The sequence below is a fragment of the Leucoraja erinacea genome, chromosome 11 (genome assembly GCF_028641065.1).
Source record: "Leucoraja erinacea ecotype New England chromosome 11, Leri_hhj_1, whole genome shotgun sequence".
Taxonomy (NCBI): Eukaryota; Metazoa; Chordata; class Chondrichthyes; order Rajiformes; family Rajidae; genus Leucoraja; species Leucoraja erinaceus.
The window spans coordinates 48807681-48824077 of NC_073387.1; the positions used below are offsets into that span (position 1 = coordinate 48807681).

General features: G+C 44.7%; 1 pseudogene; it reads right to left on the reverse strand.

Annotated features, from left to right (window-relative positions):
- Positions 1–15555: 15555 nt before the first annotated feature.
- LOC129701906 (U2 spliceosomal RNA) lies at positions 15556–15666 on the reverse strand (annotated as a pseudogene).
- Positions 15667–16397: the final 731 nt, after the last annotated feature.

A 16397-nucleotide genomic window follows, 5' to 3' on the forward strand; every position in this document is an offset into this window, starting at 1 on the left:
TTGATGATCAGCCATGCATCATATTGGCAATTTGCGTGCTGCCCAGGCCTCGAAGCCACGGCTTCTGAATGGCTCACTCCTGCCCACCTAATTGCTATGTTTATATGACTTTCTAAAATGTGTGCGACATACAGAAAGCTGGTCTGAGATGCGCAAATATGAGTCGACCATTTTGTACTGCGTATTGATAAAGTTTAATTTAGTTTAAGCACCTTTAGTGTAGGTCTGGTTTAATTTTAAAGATACACCATAAGATAACAAGCAACCATTCGCAGACACCCACTGATGCTCAAGTAGTCGAGTTTTAATCACCCCACTAGACATCTCGTTATCTCCCACACACTAGGGGCAATTTACACAATTAACTACAACGCGCACGGCCTTGGAGTAGTGGCGATGGGGGGGTGGAAAAACGCACGTCAAAGCACATGGAGCAAATACCCATAGTGGTCACTGGAGAAACGCCATACAAACTCCCTACAGACAGCATCCAATAGGCCCAGGATGCAACCCGGCAGTCACTCCGGGAGCTGTGACTAGGCAGCAACTCCACTGCGGGATGCACTGTGCCCCCCTCTCAAATTACTGTGTCAAAATACTCTTGACCCGCTGTATAGTGTCTAAGTGGTGCCTCGTTGAGTACTCGGGGTGGATGTAATTGTACATGACGATCTGCAATAGTTGCTGAATAATTTTTCCTCCACTCCCCCACTTTTGTTTACTTGCCAGAGCACCCGGAAGTTAAAACCACGTGAGGAGTCAGGCAAACTATAGCGCAGACAGCACCCGTAGGTCAGGAGCGAAAACGGGCCCTTGGTTGCCCCAAAGATTGAATTGGCTAGCAACTACTTCGACGCTCCATCGTCTGTCACCTATTCCTACCGATGGTGCATCTCATGAAGTCAGGAAGTTGAAGGATTCAGAATTGCACAGATGGATGCTGAGTTCTGGCCGGACCATGCGTTTTCGGGTCTAGAGTTGACAAATATGGTGCTAAAGAGTGGAACTATAGTCACTAATAAGAGCCTGTACCAAGGTCGACTTAGTGTTACAGTAGTACTACTAAGTCATTGTTGCACCCACTAGGGCGACAAATTCACTCAACTACTTTATTTTTTTTTGTTCTGCGCAGGTGTAAACTAACTGGCGACTGCGAGAAGGATTCATAGTCTAATAAATGAAGATATACAACTCTGCAGACATATGCTGGAACATCCCGCCAATTGTTTAGCGAAGCTTATAGAGGCATACAAGTTATATCGGACACAGGCCCACTTCAGCTCAACTTGCCACACTGGACCAAACATGTACCCATCTACACTAGACCCATCCTGCCTGTGAATTAGGCACACATTATCTCTGAACTGTCCTTATCCCTTCTACTGGCCCCATGTCTAAATCGTTTTTTAAACATTGCAATGAGACCTGCACACTCAAATATCTCCTGACACAGCAGCTGTGTTCCATTACACCCACACCACTTTTTGCTAAAAAAAGTTACCCCTTCAGCGTTCTATTACATCTTTCATGCCCTCACCTTAAACCATGTCCTCCGCGTTTACGATTCCCCTAACTCTGGGCCACAAACGATTCTGCCGCCATTTACCGACTCTATATCCTCTCATGATTTTGATACACCTCTATGCAGATCACCCCGTCATTACTCCGCCGTTTTAAGAATCGAGTGAGCCTCCCAGCCTGCTCAACCTCTCCCTGTAAGAGTTAATGAAGAGGAGCCTCAATTATGTGCTGCATGGAGCTAACAGAAAAAAAAACCACACATGTACTATGAGGACGTGTAATGAATAGTGCCTTTGCAGATGTCTGAAATAATGGAGAGCGCGGAAATAAATTGGTAACTGGATTAGAAACTGAAGTAGCTCTCTAGCACCCCTTTGTTTGATAGCAACGCAGGAGAATGATGCCAAGATACTGCTGAAAACATACAGGATTCGTAGTTTATTGCTCAAATATGTCCAGGTACTTCCTAAAACAACCTCTGTGTTTAATGGGTTATCTTCAGTGACTAGCCCATCCCGTATTCATGCCCAAGTTCAAGAGTCCCAGCATGTCAAGCCCAAAGGCGGAAAGCCAGGTATTGTTTAGAGTTCACCGTCTGCCTGCTCGACTCCCACATTTCAATGAACGGTTATTGCCTCACCGAGGCTGTGAATGACGGCCCACGCTCAATGGTATATTTAAGGTAGTCGAGATTTGAGCTATGGGTAGGGTTCTTGATTTAGTATCGGGGTGGCTAAGGAGGTTCATACATTATGGGGCAGAAGGCAGCGAAAAATGGGAGGTGAGAGAGGCAGAACAGATAGATCAGCCCTTCAGCCCTCATATCTTGTTCCACTCACTACTATAGATTGAACCATTTATTTTCACCCGCAACAAATATAAAATACAAACTGTACGTCACTTGGAGTGTCATGGAGGAAACGGATGACGCCGCGAGAAAACCCAGGCACAGCGTCACAGGGAGAAAGATAACAAACCTTTGCCAACATTACCGAACACCTGTGCGTTCAGTGATCACCCGAGAGTCTCACTGAGTAGGACTGTAAGACCGCCCAGTACCTCTACCACTGACGCCAACGCTGCACCTATACCCATCCAACTTCATTGCCATGAAGAAGTTGAGCCTAGAATGCGCAAAGACCTCAGCATCCACGTACAATCCCACCCCCCCAGCCCGATACCCCTCATCCCATCCAACACCCAAAACTTCCCAGAGCTAATCTACATGCAATTTTATCACTCGACCAACCGGGAATATTTATTCTGGCACCTCTTCAAAATAGATACCAGGCACACGTCATAAGCAGCAAGAAGTCGGGCCAACACAGTCTGTGCATAGAGGCGTGAGTCCCATGGTCGCTTGTGAATGCGGATGCGAGCGCGCCACATCGATCGCCAAAGCCTAATAAACATATGACATATTGTAATTAAGAAGGTATTATGTCCTATGGCTGAATATAGTGATGATCAGCGCAGTTAGTTGAGACATTGGTATTGATAACAACTCCTCAAGAATCTTAAGATCAACTTGAGACGTGTATTTGTGCAAAAACATCTTAATTTAATTTTAACACCGACCCATTTAACGACGTTAACATAAGACATCGACCAAACGCATGAATCAACATTGCCCCAATAACCAATGATTTAACAACAGCCAACACCAATTTAAGCATTAAATTACCGCACGACAGTGGAATCAACTGCATTCCTGTACTGTGAAGATGGCCGACGTTCAAGGACCCTCTCGTCAGGATGATCAAAACTCCAGCAGTCAGAATGATCGACACATACAGCGTCGCACGCGGAATGCATCGAAACTCTCAGCGCTCGGGACGCGATTGCCAAAACAACAAGGAAAAGTTTCTCCCTATTCCCCGCCCCATCCCACACATAAAACATACAAAGAAACACAAAAACATGACCCTTAACACACACTCAATAAAACAAAAACAGAGAGGCCACTGACAGGATGCCTTGAGAGCTGGGACGGGCCATTACGCAAAAGGACTCGCGTCTCTCCTAGCCTGACTGGGACGGAATGCGCTCGCTGCCACGAGGACGCCAAAGAAAAAAAGATGTGGGCCGCGTGATTGTTAGCAGTTATGGGCCTCATTCGACCCGTAGCCGGCCGGTAGACGTCTCGGCTGACCAATGTCATAGAGTGATACAGTGTGGAAGACCAGGCCCTTCGCCCGCCTACCCAATATTACAGCCACACACCGGCACCACATGTCCCAGCCCCCCCTACACAGCGTCCCATCGGACACCCTGGCCGCATTTCCACACCCTCAAACCTGTCCTGACCTTGATTGTCACATGCTTAGCAAAGAGCCACAGGCTGAAAAATCTTTGACATTCACTTCAATTGCTCCCAACGTTAGCCCATCAATCACAAAATTAGTGACTCAAATGCTTTAAGGCTGTAACGCACTGCCCAATGCCTCCAAGCCATTACAATATAGCCCACTGCAACATATGCACTTTATTTCTGAAGACAATCAGGGGAGGATCCTGCCCCACCCGGTTAAATCAGAGCGTGCCTCGCCCGACATCTGGTCAGGCTAAATGAGAGGCAATTGCAGAGGCTGCGGAACGAATCTCAATGTTAACACTGAGAGGAGTGGTAAACATAAACCACAACTAGATCTAACCTGCATGCAAGTGCCTTTAGGCTTTAGAAAGATCAAAGCCTAGTACTACTCAAATAGAAACATGTGCTATCTGGCGTTTGAGAGCCGAAAAAACCAAAACTATTGAGGAGTTTGCCTGACGATGAGATTTCCACCCATACAGAGAGAGAACTACATGGGAAGGGACTATCATTCAAGATTACACCATAAGTGCTGGAGTAACTCAGCTGGGTCAGGCCAGCATCTCTCGAGCGACATAGGATAGGCACTGCTCTCAGAGAGCCTGCCAGACCTGCTGAGGATGTCAGCAACTATTCACATCGGCGTACAAATTAAAAAACTGCTATGTAATTTGATTTCTTTTCAATAAGGCAGGCAAGTATCTACCCATATTGGGCTCAGCGACATATGGAAGCATAGAACGCCCCTACTGCACGAAGAACATTGTGATGCAGAGCCGAAATGAGCCGACACATTCTAGCCTATCACTCTAGAACCTTATGACCTATGACAGCGTATTTCAAACACCAATGTCTTCTTTTACCGAAAACGATACCGAGACTAAATAATCGATCTTTGTGCACATAATCATAGCTCCATCCATACCAGACATTTCCAATGCCCTCTCAAAAGCTTTACTTAACGGCCACCATCATATCCACCAACACCTCTGTCTGCACATTCAGACACCCACCCACTCTGTGCAAAAGACAAAAAGTGCCCTGCCACACTACTTTAAATTTTGCCCTGTCACCTTTATTAAACTATGCTATCAGAGCTCTTTCTGCGTATTTACCACTGTGTCACAAAGCAGTTATGACTGTCATACCTATCTCTAAAAACAAGCAATATCATTCACAAGCAATTCACACAGTGAGTCAATACAAATCAGCTGTGTTATAAAACCAAATGTTGAGGCCCAGACGTTAGGAGGTGAAATCAAAGCACTCTCTTTGTTCTGGCGTTAGTAACCAAAGATAACACAGGAAAGAATTTACTTTGCCCCGTCATGTGCGCGCGTGAACATGATTCGGTGAAAATTCAGGGCTGTAGGAGAGCCAAGTAGCAATGGATATCTTTAATGGGAGAGATTAGACACCTTCTGATTTTTTTTTTTTTTTTTCAGGGAGCCAATAGTAAATGGTGTCAGGGGAGCTGGAGAGGAGATTGGGGTTGAGAGGGAATTATAGCAATCAGCCATGTTTGAAAGACGGAGTTAGACTGATGGGTCCGAATAGGCCTAATAATCTAGCAAGTTTAGAACATGAAATTCAACGAGACTTAGACTGAAGTCACAGTCTAAGACTAAATGTATAAAGGCCATATCAAAGCCAGACAAGTGATTCTGTTGTGAACATGGTCCCTCCTGCCCCCTTCCCTGCTCTCGGATCACTCTTTTTCCTTAACCTATGGTTAATTTTTTTGTGGCATATCTTTTATTCATTGTTCTTCTATATCTCTCCCATATCTCCACCTATATCTCTCGTTTTACCCTTTCCCCTGACTCTCAGTCTGAAGAAGGGATGTCTCGCCCGAAACCTCACTAATTCCCCTTCCTCCAGTACTGAGTTACTCCCACCTTTCGTGTCTGTCTAAAATTATTCACACAGTCTGTTTGCCATTTCCCAATCCACCTAGTGGCGGCCAAGACTCACAAATGATAGGAATAGGAATTAGGGCCATTCGGCCCATCAAGTCCACTCAGAAAAGGCAATCAAAACTGTGTTGGTGGATGTGAAGTGCAATCTAGCATGCACGTGCTATAATTGCCCATTCTAATTAACCCAAATGCCCACTAGGATTGACTTGAAGTGCCAAGGGTCAATAAGCAATGTCATTGACTATTATTCCATCTCTGAGACTTGACAGTGAGTGGGTACCCTGCCATACATCCTCCCCCACAGTCCTCACACATGCCAGCAATTACACTCAATCTGTATTATTTTCTACCATTGCGAAAATAAATAGCTCATTCTAAATGTCACCAACCGCACTGTTTTAATGCCTAAAACATTCAAAACCAATTCTATGGCAAATTATTTTTCACCATTTAAGTGGACCATACAGCCGACCTGAGACCGGGTTTCGATCCTGACTGTACGGAGTTTTGTACGTTCTCCCCGTGACCCGCGTGGGTTTTCTCCGGGAAGCTCCAGTCGCCTTCCACTTTCCAAAGATGTGCAGGGTTTGTAGGTTAATTGGCTTTGGTTTTACTAAAAAAGTGTTTTTTAAATTGGCTCCCTAGTGTGTGTGACGGATAGCGTTAGTGTGTGGGGATTGTTTGGTCGGTGTGGACTCGGGTGGGAGGAGGGCACCTGTTTATGCGACTGTATCTCTCTAATCTAACCTAAAACTAAACTAAAAACGCAAATTGTTTCAATGCTTAAAGTATTTGACCAATTATGACAAAAATTCAGTTTTCACCATTAAGTGCAGAATAGCAGAAATGCCAGCGAGACTGTATAAGATTGTTGGCGTGCATCATTTATCTTTCAGATCTTTAATCTGCTCATAAATTCACAAGTTCGAGGCCCAGAATTAGGCCATTTGGCCCCATCATGTCTAATCTGCCGTTCAAATCATGGCTGATCCTATCTATTTAATCGAGTAAGATTATCTCAGATAGCTTTCGTCAAACAGTATTTGTAGCTGGTAGTCAATCTTCTTTCTGTCACTATTTCATATAAGAAGCTTGATATTAAACAGGTGTTTACATTACATCATGTAGCTGCCTTTAATCCTGATTTTACCCAAGGATTACATGGAGAAAGATGATATGCATGAAATTACGCAAACAGTTTAGTTATTCGTCTCGCATCTTGGCAGCGAATAATCGCACAGTAAATCCTCATGCATATGTAGCTGTGTACGTCACCTCAATATTATTTTCTTATGGTTGAAAAATAATTCTGCATTGAAACCCACACGTATTATTTTTCATGTTTTTTTTCTGGCCAGTTCTCATTTTTTTTTTTTACCCAAGCGAAGCCCACTTGCAAACACTGAAACGGCAGCACATTTGATATGTGAGAGGTATAGTTCGGGTAGATGCACAGAGTCTCTTGCCCAGAGTAGGTGAACCGAGGACCAGAGGACATTGGGTTTAAGGCAGTGGTTCCCAACCTTTTTTTGGGCCATGCCCCCACCTAATCACCTCTAAAAACTCCTGCAGACTGATGTGCCCCCCCCCCCCCCCATGTGTGGTGATATATAATTCTTATCATTTAAAATAAAGACTTTTTTACCCCAAAAAAATGATTTACTCAAAATAACATCTGAAACATAAACTACATATGTTTACATGATGCGAAAATCCCCCCCAAAAAAAAATCGAAAAATTTGGACAAAGGGGACCTCCTCATGTCGCGCTCAATTGCCCCCCTTATAAAATTACAAACAAATGCCCCCCTGTGGGGCGTACGCCCCCACGTGGGAAACCACTGGTTTAAGGTGAACGGGGAAAAAAAGATTTAATAGGAAACTGACTGAAGAGGTTGCCCTTTTTTCACACAAAAGGTGATGGGTGTATTAGAACAGGCAGTTAAGACGAGGTAGTTGAGGCAAGGACATATCCCAACATTAAAGAACCAGTTAAACAAGTACATGGATAGGTCAAGGATGTAAAAGGACCAAACACGGCAGGTGGACCAGTGTAGCTGGAAAGTTGGCCGGTGTGGACAAGTTGGGGCAGAAGGGCCTGTTTCCACACTGCATCATCTTGTGACTCTAGAACTGTCTAGACGCTGGTTTACATCAAAATTAGACACAGAATGATGCCTGTAACTGCAAGAAGGGTCTCGACCCGAAACGTCACCCATTCTTTCTATCCGCCTGATGATTATTGCCCTGTCCCGCTTGAGTTACTCCAGGATTTTGTGTCTATCTTTGAGCCCATTTGAGATAACTTAATTCAGCATTGAATGGGAATTGTTAATCAAATGATGAACCTTGATATATATGGCTTTAAAATATAAGGTCAATAGTATTTGTAAATCTAAAACACTGAGTGGCAGAGGCACGACCTTAAAAAAAGAAATTGCTTATGGTATTAAAGAATGATACCACTAATCAACTATACAACTAAAGAATGGAGCAATTAATAAGCATAAAATGTTTAGCTAAATCAAAGAGTGGTTGTGCGCGGTGTGTAGAGTTGCGGCCTTCCAGCTCCAAAGACCCGGTTTCGAGCCCGACTATGGGCGCTGTCTGGACAGAATTTGAATGATCTCCCCGTGACCACGTGGGTTTTCTCTGAGATCTTCGCTTTCCATCCACACTCCAAAGATGTGAAGGTTTGCACGTTTGGTGTAAGTGTAAATTTTCCCTAGTGTGGGCGTGATAGTGTTAGTGGGCGGGGATTGCTGGTCGGTGCGGACTCGGTTGGCCGAAGGGCCTGTTTCCGTGCTGTATCTCTAAACTGCACAAAAAAAAGGTTTAAAATGAAAGCTTGTCCTCCTAGCAGGTAAACCAGACCATTTCCAAACAGATTTGGTCTCCCATTTATCGACCTTATTACAAGTATAGGGTGCCAACATAACTTTGAAAATAAATGGTTTCAGGACCTTTTGAGGGGGTGTGTATAAAGATACGAAGTAGGCATATATATCCCTTTTATACTTTTTTTTTACTTTTTTTTATATCTTCTGGTGCTCCTTCTCTCTTTTTTTTTCTTATGGCTTTCCTTCTTAACTCTTTTTCGAGGTTTTACGTTTCTAAGGGTTCTCTCTTGATCCCTCTTTCACGCACTTACTATCCTATCTAACTCTATTTCCTTTTCTTCTTTTTTAAATTTAAAACATGAAGTGGTACAGGAAATGTATGATGTTATTTTTGGCTTATATCACTGTAATGTACACTACATTTAATAAAATTAAAAATAAATAAATAAATAAATAAATAATAATGAAAGCTTGCTCATTGCCATATGCCATACACTTTGACACATCAGCAGCCTGATTATTTCATTCACGGATTAGAGTTTTAGCATCTGTTTCGTTTATATTGGTTTGTGCATTACTTCAAGTTCCCTGTTTTTTCAATTTCAACTTCTGTTCTTCGATGATAAGTCCTGGCTGAGAGAGTTTAAAAGGAAGATTATTTCCCTAGGGCTTTTACAGTTGAAATGCTGGAAATGCATGGAAAACCGTGAAGAATGATTTCTTCTATCTTTGGCACAGCAAATAGTTTGCCTCCAGGAAAAAGGTTTCGTGAGGAAACATTTTCAATCCAATAGGTTTCATCTTTTTTTTTTTAAGGATTCTTCATTTAAAATGTAAGTGAATTTCACATAATGCAAGTCTTAAAAAATATTTTTTGTGGTATTTTTATCCGTATGAAATGAAGGATTTGCAAAGCAATTTTACCGAGGACCAGGGGTCGATCCTGTTTACGGTTGCTGTCTGTATGTATGAGAATTCTCGCCCGTTCTCCCCATGACCAGTGGGGCGTTTTCTACGGGTGCCCGGGTTTCTACCCCACTCCAAAAGACGTACAGGTTTGTAGGTTGATTTGTCTGGTACGGTATAAATGCAAATTGGCCCTAGTGCGTGTAGGCTATAGTGTTAGTGTGCTGGTCTATGGGAGAACTCCGTGGGCCGAAGGCACTGTTTCTTGCGCTGGTGTGTCAAAAACTGAAATATTCAGATCCTGATGGAGGGGGTACCCACCTGAAACCACTGATGATCCTCCATCTCCACTAGATGCTTGCCTGACCCACAGAGTTACTCCAGCAGTTTTTTTGTTTTCATCCTCCGAAGGAAACTGGGAGATCATAGAAACCATAGAAACATAGAAATTAGGTGACAGGGAGTAGGCCATTCGGCCCCTTCGAGGCCTGCCCCACCTGTACACACCATTCAATATGATCATGGGTGATCATCCAACTTCAGTATCCCGTACCTGCCCCTTCTCTCCATGACCCCCTGATCCCCTTAGCCACAAGGGCCACATCTAACTCCCATCTTAAATATAGCCAAGAACTGGCCTCAACTACCCTCTGTGGCACAGAGAGTTCCGAGATTCACCACTATCTGTGTGAAAAAAAAAAGTTCTCCTCATCTCGGTTTAAGGATTTTTCCCTTTATCCTTAAGCTGGTAACCCTTGTCACAAGTGACTTCCCCAACATCTCGTGGCGAACAATCTTCCTGCCATCTAGCCTGTCCAACCCCTTAAGAATTTTGTGTAAGGTGTTCTATAAGATCCCCTCTCAAATCTACTAAATTCTAGAGAGTGTATAAACCAATGTCTATCCAGTTTTTCTTCATAAGACAGTCCTGACATCCCAGGAATCAGTCTGGTGAACCGTCTCTGCACTCCCTCTATGGCAATAATTCCCTTCCTCAGATTTGGAGACGCCAAAACTGCACGCAATACTCCAGGGTGTGGTCTCACCAAGACCCTGTAAAACTACAGTAGAACCTCCCTGCTCCTATACTCAAATCCTCTTGCTATGAAAGCCAACATACCATTCGCTTTCTTTACTGCCTGCTGCACCTGCATGCCTACCTTCAATGACTGGTGTACCCAGATCAATTGAGCTAGTTCCACAAACATACAGCACCACACAACTAGAGACACAAGGAACTGCAGATGCTGGTTTTAAAAAAAAAAGGCCCATAAACATGTTAGAGTCATCTCATCGGGTTGGGCAGCTCAATCTCTGGAGAACATAGATAGGTGATGTTTCGAGTGGGACCCTTCCTTTAGACGTACAACTAGAATCCTTCATAAAAGTCAGGGTTTAGAAGTTTTTTTTGGCGCTGAGCCTTGTTTTATTATGTAGCTGTTGAAATTCCATTTTATCGGTCAACTGTAAATGATATTGGAGGTGGAGGTGCAGTGCACTGCATACTGCACGTTTACAGACAAATGTTAACTGTTCAAACCTTAAAATATCGTGGTTTTAAGACTCAAAGTTGGATAAGATGACACAGGCACAGAGAATTCTTCAAGAATTCTCAATGAACTCAATGAAGAGGATTTCCAAAGTCTACAGAAATGATTTAGGCCATTTTAACAGAATGGGCTGAAAGTTTGGCAGATGGAGTTTAATGCCTTGATAAATGTGAGGTGCCATACACCTTGGCAGGACAAATCAAAATAGGACGTACATGGTAAACTGGTAGGGAATGGAAGAATGCCGTTGAACAGCGGATCTTGGGAATAACCGTGCCATAGTTCCTTGAGTGGTTGGAATCTCATATAGATATGGAGTGGTAAAGAAAGCTTTTGGTAATGCTAGCCTTTATAAATCAGAGCATTGAGTATAGAAGCTGGGTCGGCATGTAATGTTAAAATTGTACAAGGCATTGGTGAGACCAAATTGGAGTATGGTTACAATTTTGGTCGCCCAATTTATAGGAAGGATGTCAACAAAATAGTAAGATTAAACGAGAACTTACCAGTTTGAAGTTTGATCTGTATTTTATGAGGAGTTACGATGAGGGATTTCGTGAAGAACCCCGCTTCCACGCATGCGTGTCATACTTCAAAGCAGCGGTGTCGTGTTGTCCGGACAGGAAAAACTATAATGATCTAACATAGTACCGATTATCAAAGAAGATACATGTTTTTGATATGATCATACGAGGGTGGGAGCGGAGGAGCACGAACAATCCCTCATCGTAAACTCCTCATAAAATACAGATCAAAACTTCAACACTGGTTAAGTCTTCGTTAGATCGTTACTATCTTACTATCCTCTCCCATATTTACTTCCCTGGAGTCAGTGGGGTGAGGTGACTTCGGATACTGGAATTTCACGCAGCTCTGTGACTCATGCGTGAAACGAGTCCATGCTTCAAACAAACTGCCTTGGGGTATTGGGAGAGAGCATCATTAGTAATGTTAAAACACAATTATACAAAGAGTTGTGTGTGGTATAACGAAAAAATATAACACATTTTTAAAATTTTGAGAATCATAACCCTGTAACCCTATCGGGCAAAATTAAATTATTTTGTTGAAACCTAAAATGTTTTCTTAATACAATGATGGCTCCAAATAAACTGGTTTATTATACAACCTGTGGAAAAAAAAAACCGCTTTTTTAAAATGACCCTCCTGCCACTGTTCTGGGGATTTGGTCTGTGGGGCCTACTGGTAACCTGTTTTTTTATTTTGCTGATTTTTTTTTTTTTTCTTCTGATTTGCTGCGGACTGTTGTGGAATCCTGATCGAGTTGGAACATCAGTGTCTATTCCTGCCATTTTGAGCGCACCCACCGCATATAGTTTGAAGTCGTGACCCTATCATGCAGTTTCTTGTAAGAGATAAACAACTCCATACTCTGACCTCGAATGTTCCGAGTATATGCTATGTATTAGTTAGATGTGTTCGTGTTATACCCAGTCGTTTTGCCATATGGGCCTGTCCCACCATAAAATCAAACCCTAGACCCTATGAACCCGATCTTTTATTAAATCCTGTATGACAACACCAGTTTCTCCGGTGAGATGATCAGGCAGTCCAGGCTCTGTTTGCTTAATGGCTGGCACCTCTGTTTTTAACCCATTGCGTTCTTTACGGGTGGGAAAAACGCGTAAATAACACCATGAAGAGGATAAACCATCTTCCTGGGTCTGTTTACTGAGGTGACAACAGCTGTTAGAGCTACAGCTCCTCAGTACATGTTGAGAAAAAGGGGGACACCCACGTCCCAGATTTCGGAGAGTAGTACCTGGTGTTTAGCTTACAGAGGTGCGTCCCAACAGCGTATCGTAGTCCCACAAGACCCGTGTAGGATGTTCCGAGCCTTGTAGAATCTAGGTAATTGGAGAGTGCTGGTTTGGCACTATGTAGTGCGCACATGTAGCTCCCTCGATTATACCTAATGGAGAGGCTTGTTTAAAATCCCCAATACGGCCAGAATGCTTTTTGGCCGAGATTGTTGTCCAAGCAGTATATGCCCCATTTCTAATGGTATGTCGTCCAAGGTACTGCTTCCGTGTGTTGAAGCAGTCTTAGTGCAGATTTTGAGTATAGAGATTTCCATCGTCCTGTTTTTCTGCAGCTATTATGTGCGTCTGTTAGACTCCTAATAGTGGTATCTCCCAGTTAGACTCTACAAGTCGTACTCATCCATAGTGTTATGCCATGGATGTTCTCCAGTCACTGGAACTAAATCAACAATTTCTTTTGGCAATGTTCATAGGGAACATGGTTCTAACACCATCCCTGTAAGCTAAGACTGAAAAACACCTGATTGAGAAGGTCAGTCGGGTACTCTGAAAAATTCCAGATGCCGAGTGTGGTTGAATTTACCCTAGTACCCCATTTTTGGCGTCCGTGAACCGGGGGAAAGCCTCCCCGGAAAACTCACCCTATGGCTTACTTTACAATAACCAATGCCAAGCTGGTTTACGAATTTTAGTACATAATATTGGGGCTAATGATTGCCCCCTTGTAAGCTACTATATTGCCCCCCCCCCCAGTTCCTCTATTGAGTCAATGCCTGGCCATATAGAAACCCGCAACTGACACCAAGTCTTTTATCAATAATAAGAGCATCCATCTTAAAATGAATATCTAGACAAATGTGTTTAGGGTTAAATCAATGATAATCCTGCAACCTACTCTATTTATTTTATATAATATGTTCAACCAATCTTTCGTGTACAAATCTTGTAGGCACCATGTGGGTTTTAGATTGTTTGGTTTTATGTAAGGACAAATGCCCTTAGGTGGTGTATAGATGTACTGTGGTTATTGGGATGAGAAAAACCCTATCAGATAACCCGGAATACTGCTGAGATTATATGAATCTGTAGTGATTATACTCACCATACATAACTGTAGTGTTGCAAACCTCCCCCTACCTCGTAGGGCCTACTATTTAACAGAAGAAAATAAGGTTCTGGTTTAATATTTCTGTTTCACGGGGTTGTGTGGGAGGTTTGTTTAGGCTTCCGAATATTCCAGGGTGGCCGCCCTGGCTCATACCCCTAAAACGGATCCTGCAGGTTATATTGATTTCTGACACTGCTACTGGTATGAGCCACATTTTTTATGGCCTTGCCTGTGGCTGGTATCATGCTCCAAAATAGGCCTTGCGCTGGCCTTAATGAGCCCCAGTGTCTTGGCTTAGTCCACACACGGTTCTGTTGTTTGCAAAACCCCCCACCCCCGACAAATTGGTAGCATTTTTGGTTGTGAGTCCTAGTGCTGGCTGAATGGCCGCCCTCCACTTGTAGTTCAGGTCATATTGCCATATTATTAAACAGATTTAGTGCGTCTTGATGGTCTTTGGTTACCTACGTTTAGGCTACCAGGGTGCGGGTGTAGGCTATGATGCCTTCCGTCAATCCCTTGAATGGTTCTCTGGATCTTGAGGTCCTGGTTCCTGATGACTTCGTCCATATGCTGCCAAATGCATTGGTTTACACTGGGCACCTGTAATGCCTCACCGTTGCCAGGTGGCAGATGTCTGGCCAGTGTTTGTAAATTTTTTCTTGTTGGGCGTATGTGGCCAGACATATAGTAATACTATTGCCATCCTGGATCCAAGTCTAACCCATGTTGACTTGGCTAAAGTAATCAGCACACCATGTCCAGCAGAGAGTCCCTGCTGTGTTAGGATCATGGGACGCGTGTATTACCCAGGCTCTGGCCCATCAGGGTCCTGCCTACTCTTTTTTTATAGAGTTAGAGATCTCTAGGGTCCCGCACGGGGTACCCCTGTGGGGCTTAACTGCTGCCCACTTGTCTTTTGTTCTGCGGACCCCTCTTGCAAGTCAACCCAGAACTGACCCACAGTGCCTCCCCTCTGATGGGGTAGAAGCATTGTGCAGCCCTCAAAGATTATGGGGTACTGCTGTGGTTTTATCACGTGGAGCAAGGCTCCATACACCGCTTCTTACCGCTCCAGCTCCCTCTCGGGCGCTGGTTTGCCGGTGGTTTTATGGCAAAGTCGGACCCCACCTTCTGAGTCCACTACCCTTGTTTAATAATTCTGTACCGCGTGGTCTATCCTACGACTGGTTCGGTCACATGTGCGGAGCATCTGGACGGTGCGGGGCCGAGCCGATCGGTGCGCACAGCTGATCCCACTACGGTTTGATCCCGAAGTTGCCGCTGGCGGGCTGCTGGCTGCCCGCTGTTCCATGGTCCCTCCCTTCTCCAGTTTTGTCCTTCCTTCCGTGAAGTGGATATGGCCGGTGAGGGGGATAATCTGGCACAGCTGCTTCCATCTATTCCTTAACCTGGCTTCAACGCTCTCAGCAGCAACCTGGCTGCTCCTTTATCTTAGACCCCTGGAACCGACCCCCGTACTGACGGTACTGGTCCCTAGTGGTCGTTGCAGCCGGCCAACCCCCACTCTAATGCCCTCAATTCTGGGCACTCCTACTTATATGGTCCTTAGCTAAGGGACATATAAGACATTAAACTGATGATAACAGCTACTATAGTTTTTATTTAATATATATGGTCCGTAGATAAGGGGTGTATCAGATATTATAAACTGATAAGAACCAGATACTACACTTGATCTTAGCCAAAAAGCCCAGAAGCGCATTATTGTAACTAAAACCCCGATGGGACTGACCCTGGTACTCACTACTGGTCCCTTGTAGTAGATTGCAGCCAGTCAACTGCAAAGTCCTTTGCTGTCGAGAAAGAACTTTCTCAACCATGCTGGAGCGAAGTTGGGCACAGGTGTTTTTTCCCATCTCCGGGAATCGATGTGCCCATGATGACCTGCTCCTGCCGTTGCCAGCTCCTCACGAAGTGCCAGCTGCCACTGCTGCTGCCTGTGCTGCTGCCGCTGTCTGTGCTCACTGCCGCTGTTAGTGCTGCTGCAGCTGCCGGTGCTCCTGCAGCTGCCGGCTCCCACTGGCTGCTGCCCGCGAACCGCTGCTGCTGCCGCTGCCCGCTGCTGCTGCCGCCGCGGCCGCTGCTGCTGCCGCTCCTCCGTGGTTCCAAGTCTCCCCGACGGCCTTACATGGACCTGGTCCATGTCTGCACCAGAAGGTAAGTTGAAGAAACGCAGGGTCTCTTACCTGCTGTTCCCGACTTTCCTTCTCCCGCGTGGTTCCAGGTGGCTGACCGTCGTCCCTGTGTCGGGTTCGAGCCGCTTGGGACCGACCCCGGTGTTCACGGGCCTGGTCCTTCGCGGCAGTTCCGCAGCCGGTAACCACGGCTGTTTCCTATGGATCCCCTGGACCCTGGGCCTTACCTTTTGAAGAAGGTTTCAGCCCGAACGTCCCGTTCCGACTCCATCAGTGCCGCTGCGCTCGCTGAGTGTT